At 35.9% G+C, this 8,910-nt stretch overlaps 1 pseudogene; it reads left to right on the top strand.

The window, feature by feature from the left end:
* The first annotated feature begins 1,209 nt into the window (after positions 1 to 1,209).
* On the top strand, positions 1,210 to 8,158 carry LOC101564363 (annotated as a pseudogene).
* Positions 8,159 to 8,910: the final 752 nt, after the last annotated feature.

Genomic DNA, 8,910 nt, shown 5'->3' with positions numbered 1-8,910 from the left:
GAAGGTGTGAGATGAGTGCCCAGGTGAAGATAGGTCCTCGATTATTATGGATTGTTTAAAAAGCTATCTTCTTCCTCTGGTTCAGTTGCTACAGAGGTTCGGATTGACAGGCTCCCAAGTGAGTCTACTATTACTAACAAGATTAACAGCGCCTATATAAGTTCCTAGTAGGAGCTTTAGATGTTGTCTTCTGCGCTAGCAGGAACGTTACAAAGTAATGAAGATAATCATAGAATGTCTATGATGTGTTGATGTCTGTAGCAGGTCTATTTTTGTCACATATTTTTATTTTAACAGGTACTTTAAATCTTATAATGCATACATACTTTAGATAATAGGGGAAAACTGAGATTTGAGGTCCTTTTTAGCAGAAATCATTGCTAGCTTATAACTATCTGAAACTGACTTCATCTCTGTATCTTATTTTAGTTGAATATTTCCACATAAAAATTTGAAAGGAAAAAGGCACACTAAATTAATATGTAGAAATAAAAGAACTTATGAAATGATTTAAAAAGAAAATGCGTGTGTGAAATATATATATATATATATATATTATATATATATAATAAATATATATATATTAGAGAAATGCTGTTGTTTTGTTGAAAAGAATATATATGGACCAATCATTTTTCTCACATTTTCCCTCACTAGTAAGTAATGCTGGGAAAATACTAAAGTTTTAGGAGGCATAGGTAATCTGAACAATAATTGGAAGACACTGATATACAGTTCAACAATTGTTGAATTCCTGTCATTTTGTTCAGTGAAATTCTTTATCATATCTAGTGGCTTTTTTATTTTGTGCTCTTTAAAACTTAAAAAGAAATATGAACAAATAATAGTAGAAATAACAAGGGCTAATGAGGAAATCTAAACATATGGGCACTGGCTGTATTAGGCAGGAATAAACTAGTCTGACCAGAACATGGCAGTGTTTCCAAAAGGGGCAGTGATAGCCTAGATATTTGAGAGTGTTGGCAATGTAGTAATTTAAAATAGGTCACATGAGGCTGATTGGGATTGGAACATGTTCACAGCACAATAGTTTGAAAATAGTGGGTACAGTGGGCTAAATATCTTACAACAACCCATAATGAATAAGATGTTTTCTTAAATACGTAAGTTCTTTTTTCCAGAAGAGTATTATTTCCAAAGAGCTGATCTGTAAAAATTTTCTTAAGAAATCAGTAAAGTAGTTGGGTAATGATCTTATCTTTGTATGGGAAAGATTGGATTTTGGTAAATCTCATGGCTAAGAAGTTCAGTAAACTGTTACTTGTCAGGTGAGTTTTCTGCTGAGGACAAAAATCTAAAATAAAATTCTAAAACCAAACCAAGGGCCACTCAAATAATATACCTATAGACTCTCTTATCTGTTTCTAATTAGCAAACTCAGGTAAGTATGATAAATTCTGCTTCATGGAATGATTTTATCTCTGATTAATGAATATCCCAGGAATGAGTTGATGCTTGTTATATCCAACTTGTCATTTTCCACATTAACATTGAAATGTGATAAAGAAAACTAAAGCAGGAATTTCAAGGGGAGAAAATCTAACAGATACATTCAAATCAAAGTCAGTCTTTGGACCAGAAATAACAATTATAAATTTCTCATTTTTAGGAGTCCCAGGGCAAAGCATGGTGGCACGCCCTTTCATCCCAGCCCGAAAGCCAGAGAATTAGTATGAGTAACTCTCTAAAAATGAAACCTGAAGGAATCATCAGCTGGTGCTTAAACCCAAATGAACTAATGTCAGAGTCCATGACTTTAATCTCTGCATTAATATCCCTATGACTTAATAATACCATTGAAGTTTTAGAGACAGTAGAGAACTCACATCAACACTGAAGAGTTTCATATGACAGACTGATTTCTCTCTCTCTTTTTTCTTACTACGGAGATATATTTGCTTCATCTTTTATTAACTTCAACCATGAACTAAGAAGAGTATTGTTTAATTTTCTGAATTTTGGAAGGTTTAAATGTGCATTTAGTATGGACAGAATGAAATATGATCCTACAAAATGTAGACAAGACAGTAACTTTGAAGGAAAAAAGTTAAGCAAATTCTCAATGTCTTATCTACAAACAAGTCTTCGGAATATTCTACAGTATATATAACCCAGGCCAACTACTCCTCCTGCTGTTCACAGCAGTGGTCATGGCACCCATGTAGTCTAGCTAAGAGACTATTAAGTGACAAATGGGAGCTCTAATTGATGTGACTAAAAGAAATAATTCAAGTGACTTTTTCACTTCTTTTTCTTTCAGTTGTATTAGCATGCTTGATATATTTTGATCTTTAATAATTTTTTAATAAAATTTAATGAATGTTCACATAAATTAAAACAAATACATTTCTAATTTGCATTGGTAATCTACGGACCAGCACACATGCTCTTTGACATTCAAAATTCATTTGTATTTTATTCACCTTTAAAAGATACTAATTTTAGGGTGACTGTAAATTTTAAAAAAATTTAAAGGATTTTTTTTTTTTTTGCCTGCCTTAAAGGTGGGTCTGGTGCATCTTTTTGAGCTAGGAATTGAACTGCAGTCCTAGGTGCCTGAATACATTTGCCCAAGAGGTACTTTAAACAACTGAGCTATCCACAAGGCCCCCCAAGAAAATGAAAGAAAAAAATATTTAATAATAGGAGTTTTCAAAGAAATTTGATGAGTGTGAGCAGAATTATGCAAATATTGGTCTGATATACTTTACTACCAATTAGGAGATGCATATTATTCAAAGCAAGATAAAAGAACATATGCTACTTAGAATCTTGGAACATTAAAATATACCAACATAAAATTAAATTTTGGTGGCTAGATTTTTTAGTAGGTAGTTATTTTTAATTGTATTTTGCTCATTATTACTTTAAACCATCATTCAGTTGGGTTATTTTCTTTTTAATGTTTCTTGTTATGATTCTCAAGTAGTTTCTTATTCCTATGATGCCCAAATTAGTCATCTGTGAAATGCAGCTTAAAGGACATAATTTCTGGATTGGGAATATAGTTCAACAGCATAACCACCTGCTTGGCAAGTGCAAGGCTCTGAGTTCAATCCCTGGTACCACAAAAAAAAAAAAAATAATAATTTCTGCATTAACATTGCTTTGATTCAAGTTTGTGCATCTCATTTTTTTTCAGAGGCAATATGATATTTCAATTCAGTATGCATGGAAACTTGACTTTGTAACCTGTTTATTTTGTAATTGGGAGTTAATTTTCATTTTCTTCTAGCACTTGTAAAATTTGATGTTTTCTTCGTTTGTTTGGAATTACTTCAGAAACAATCTTTGTACAGAAGAGACAGCCCAGAGTAGAAGTCAAATACTGCAAATGCAAGGCTCTGGGTTGGATCACCAAGATCAGAAGAATAAAAGTAAAAGGGCCAAATAGCTTCATGGATTAAAACACCTGCTTTGGCAGAGTACAGTGGCCAGGGTTCGATCCCCAGGCCTTCCGTGCCAGCCCTGCCCCCGAGGCGCACTGAGACTGGGTGTGATGACGCATGCCTGTAATCCCAGCTCTTGGGAGCCTGTAAACAGGAAGATCACTACAAGTCCAATCTAGGAGTGAGACCCTGAACACCCTGCAGACCCTTCCCTAAAATACAAAATTAAAACAAAAACCAACCAGGAGTGTGGTTGGGCTTGGCACATTGTCAGGTAAACCAAACACAAATGACCGGCAGATGTATAGTTTCGTGCTTCCCACTCTGGATTATACAAGAAAATGGTACTCTCTCTGGCACATGCGCAGAATATGCCCAAATTATGATGGAATAAATATAAATAATGTTTCACTATTGTAGTATGTTAGCAGCAACATGTTTTTCATACATACTTTTTTAATTAGTTCTATATCCAGATAGTCCTAAAAGAAAACTTTATGGATCAGAGAGCCTTTTCACACAACTATTGAAATGTTGCATTTTAAATTTCTTTGTTCTGTTCTTCCTTTTCTAAACTTTCTTTTATAGAACCTAATTTACAGTTCTGTGAAAATCATCAAATATTCTTTAAAATTTTTCTTGTTCCCTAATGATGCTGAATATTTTCCTTTTAATAAAGTCTCTGACAATTTGAGAACAAAAATATAACTTCATTTTAATTAAGCCTTGTGGATAAAAATATTTCCAAAATATATTGCATACTTTCAATTATTAAAAGGTTTGTCATAAATTAAGTATTATATGATGAGTTAAGGTCATTAACATAACTATTAATTAGTAGAATATACCATAAAGCAATACAGGAGCTATTTAGAAAGAGACATTATTTATTGTGGACAATTAAGCCTTATGAATACTTATATCTTTATACTCAAATTATCAGTGGGGGGAGCTAGAGGAGATAGCTCTTACAGTCTAAGCACCTGCCTGGCAAGTGTAAGGACCCAGGTTTCATTCCCAGTACCACATGACATGCTGGCCCTGGAACCCTGGGCACACTGCGCGGGTCACCAAAACAGGGTGTGGTACTGCAAGCCTGTTAATCCCAGAGATGGGGAGGCTGAGACAGAAAGATCACTATATGTTTAAGCTGTGCAGGGAGACCCTGTATGAAATAAATAAATAAATAAATAAATAAATAAAAACTTTTAAAATTATCAATAGGAAAAAATAAATTATCGATGGGGCATTGTTAGCTATACAAAGCTATAGCACATTTTTCTACATATTCTCGACTTTTCTTAATGTTCTTTACTCCATTTTGGAACTTTCTATAAGTCTCCATGTTCATGAACTAAATTTACAGATGTTCAGCTTCTGGGAACCCTAAAGATCTCATTTTTTTAGATTTTTATTCTGATTATGCTAATTGAGATTCTTTAATCATCTACCTCTTAATATTAGAAATGTTACCAAAGTTTATGAGGAAAAAATTCTAGGAGTAAAAAGTCATGCGCTGTGTGCTAGTACATTAATTTGAACAGAGATGTATTAAAGTGCTAATCATGGGAAAGAAATCCTGACAAGGCCGGCTTCCACTCTTTGTGTTGTCCCTTCTGGAATGTTGTAGGTAACGTCAGTGCGCCCACCTTCTGACATACAACACTGAGAAGGGAAGTGGATTGTGAAAATATGAAACCGTGTAGGTTGGAAAACAACAGAGCAATTGTCAACCCTAAAGAGTCCTTTCAACTGAATACTGGCAAAATGAGATAGGAAAAAAACAAAAACCATAAAGAAGCAAAGTGTTGAGTCCACCCTTCAGTAGTGTAAATAGCAGCAACTCTTCAAACCTGCCCACATCCTTGTAATGAGGTCTAAAAATGAGCTTTATAAATGGTAAACCAGCAGGAGATAAAGGCTTGGTAGTCCTGTATCGTACATACGAATGGCAAGCTGTCCAAATTGAGATCTCTAAATGTAATCCCATCTCTCAGGAAAATTTCCAATTCAGAATGGATTCCGTTTATCAGTAGTTTGCTTTTCTTCTTACTGCTGATGGCAAGACTGGCATCATGGCACACTCTTCTCGAAGGACTTGCTCTGTGCTGATGCATATTTCAACCTGAGGCCGTAATTCTACCAGTTTACCAGCAAGTTTTCTTTCTGCCCACAAGAGGTCACATCCTACTGCTGCCTGAAACTGGCTTCGACTTGATTCTCCGTAAAGTTTATGATGCAGAAAGAGCTTGTTCATTAAATGAAGTAGTAACATTTTGAAATAGTTGACATATGTCGCCATTACCCTCTGCCACTGCATTTTCACTGGGAAATTGCAGTAAGAATGCAAGACACTTGGAGCTTGCCGTCCTGTGTTCATTACTTCCTCAGGGGGACTTCTGGCTGACAGACCACAACAAACTCTTAGGAGTTGAAGTTGTATCAAAGGAATCACCAAGAAAGAGACATGTAGGAGAAGTAGAAAATTGTTCTTTTGTGTGTTGGTTTTCTTTTTGTTTTGTTTTGAGTTTTTTAAATCATTATGTTCTTTTTTTTCATAACTTTTCAGCCCTAACATTTTTCTGTTGGTAATACTGACAATAGAACTTCACTTAGTGCTTTTGATAGCATAAAGACTTAAGAAAGTATAGCAATAGAAAATTATTATTATTACCTGAATAGAGTTAAATATATAACGTGTCTCTGCCAAGGTACTGATATCAGCTATTTTGTTCTCCTCTATCTATTAATGCCCCTCCATCATGCATATGAAAAGTAGTTAATAAAGCTTAAATATTAACGTATTTTTCAAAGTCACAGAAATGCAAGGCTGTATTTTTTTATTGAAGGAGAGAAGTGACTTCAGCGCGCAGTAACTTGTAAATCTGGGCGATTCCTTTCACGTGGAGCTGAGTCACAAGTGGAGAACAGAGAAATTTACATGAATGTTTTTAATATTATAAGTGATTAAATGATTGCATGCTTTATCTTTTTCCAATTCACAGTCATTGCTTTTTAATGAAAGCTTACATATACATAATTGTCTGCTGCATACAATTCTATTTAAATATGAAGTGTAGGTTGTAAACAAAGACTTCTTATGAACCTCCCTGTTAGAAGAATGTAATTTTAAGCAATGATGTTGATGCTTCAGGTTTTTTCTTTTGACCTTTTAAGTATCTTGGTAAGAACTGCAATTGAAGATTTTTGCAGAACTTGCTCATTAAGAATAATTAGAATATAATGCATTCAAGTCCAGAAATGAGGATATAGATGCTTTAAATGTTTTGCACAAACTCGTTCATGAATACTTGTTTTCTTTGTTGACATAAACAACGTGTCTTTTCCTTTCCACTTTATTTTTCAATTACAAAATAATAAAGACAAGTTGGTCATTTTGATAGTATAACCTAAACAGCAAAGCAAGACCTTCTACAAAGATTTTAGAGGGAAGGAGGGAGGGAGGGAGGGAGAGAGAGAGAGAGAGAGAGAGAGAGAGAGAGAGAGAGAGACAGGGAGGATGAGGTTTTTAGAAGGCATGTACCATTTACTTCATAATGGGTTACTTAAAAAAGGTTTTCATCTTTAGTTTAGCTTTATACATTCCTCAAGTAGTATAGGACGATATATTTTGAATGGCATATCAATTTATATTATGAATAATCTGTGCTTGTACAATTACATGCATTGCCATTAATATAGCACTTTAAGTGTAATCATCCCAAGTCTATGTTGCACAAATAAAATATGGGAATATTGAAAATGCTACTGAGAAAGCTAGCCGCTCTGCATAGGTCCTGGCCTGCTGCGGGCCACTCCACCGGCGCCTCGGGAGCAGGCGGGCGGGGGCCCTGTCCGGGACGCTCCGGGGGGCCCAGGGAGACTGACCTGGCTCCAGGTCCAGCCCATGCACAGGAAGCAAGTTAAGGATTAATATGAAGCTCAGAAGCAGATAGTGCCAGAAAACGAGCAGCACTTGGGACACATTTGGTTAGCGCGGCAGCATTTCCTTCTCCCACTGCTGCTGGGACGGCAGAAATTAGTCGAATTCGGTATGAAATGGAACATACCGAAGGTATTAGTCAGCGAATGAGGGTCCCGGAAAAATGAAAAGTCGCACCACCAAATGCTGACCTGCAACAAGCATTCCAAGAAGGAGTTCCAAATGCTAGTGTGATAACGCAAGTTCCAGAGAGGATTGTTGAAGCAGGAAATAAGGAAGACGTTTCGTTTTCAAGACCAGCAGATCTTGACCTTGTTCAGTCGACTCCTTTAAGACCTCTGGCACTGAAAACACTGCCTCGTGTACTTACACCGAGTGAGAGACCGCTAGATTTTCTGGACTTAGAAAGACCTTCTCCAAGTCCCCAGAGTAATGAAATCGTGCAGTTGGTAGTCTAAAAAGAGAGCGCTCTATGGCTGAACATGCTGTTCGCCCAAATGGAGAGCTGGTGACAAAGGATTCTATACCTGTGTGCGGTGGCTCTGCCGCCGCCACTACCAATCCTCATCAGGACAACGTCAGGCATGGCATTTCAAATGTACATGCGACAGTTGAAGGAACAGCAGATGACATGACTGTTGCAGAAGCAGCTTCATTAAGACGACAGAGAATCAAACTAAACAGACGCCTACAACTTCTACAAGAGGAAAACTAAGAACGTGCTAAAAGAGAAATGGTCCTGTATTCTCTTACTGTTGCTTTCTGGCTGCTTAATAACTGGCTCTGGTTTCACCACTCTAGGTAACCTTGGCACTCAGATATATTGTCTCAGCTGCTGGAAATACAAAGGATTTACAAATTGTTTCCATCCTTGCAGTGTATGTGATTTTATATAGCCTATACCCCCCCCCCAAAAAAAGGTCTTTCTTCCAGAAAGTAGGGGAAAGGACCTATATTTGTAGAAATAAGGTATATTCTGTCCCTCTGCTGTATTCTCTTTAAGCTAGTTCTGCAGTAGCATCTTACATAAAATTCTTTTGCATGTTTTGTAAATGGGTTCTATTCAGGGTTTGTTTAATTGATTTTTAACTTCATCAGTCTGCACAACTAATTCTCTGAAAGGGAAAGAGAATACATCAGAGATGATTTGGAAGGATATCTGTACAAGAAAATAAGTGTTTTGAGCTGTTCGCCACTAGTAAGCCATTTTGTTAATGGACATTTTTGCACTGCCTTTCGACTTTAACACTTTTGAAGTCATGGTCTGGTACAGATTTAAGAAAATCAAATGGTGTAATATTTCATGATCACCTCTACAAATTAAATTGATTCCTAACAATACAGAAAGAAAGAAAGAAAGAAAGAAAGAAAGAAAGAAAGAAAGGAAGAAAGTACTACTGAAATGGAAAACAAAACAAAACAAAGCAGAATGTAAAGAACTACATTTGCATCATTGATTTCAAAATAAGCAAATATGTGCTGATGTGATCAGCTCATTTGGTTAGAATAAAAGTTTCCTTAGCAATAATATACCGGTTCTAAAACCTTCCACTGCCC

The sequence above is a fragment of the Octodon degus genome, unplaced genomic scaffold (assembly GCF_000260255.1).
Source record: "Octodon degus isolate 3935 unplaced genomic scaffold, OctDeg1.0 scaffold00005, whole genome shotgun sequence".
Lineage (NCBI taxonomy): Eukaryota > Metazoa > Chordata > Mammalia > Rodentia > Octodontidae > Octodon > Octodon degus.
This window is presented reverse-complemented; position numbering and strand designations above follow the sequence as displayed.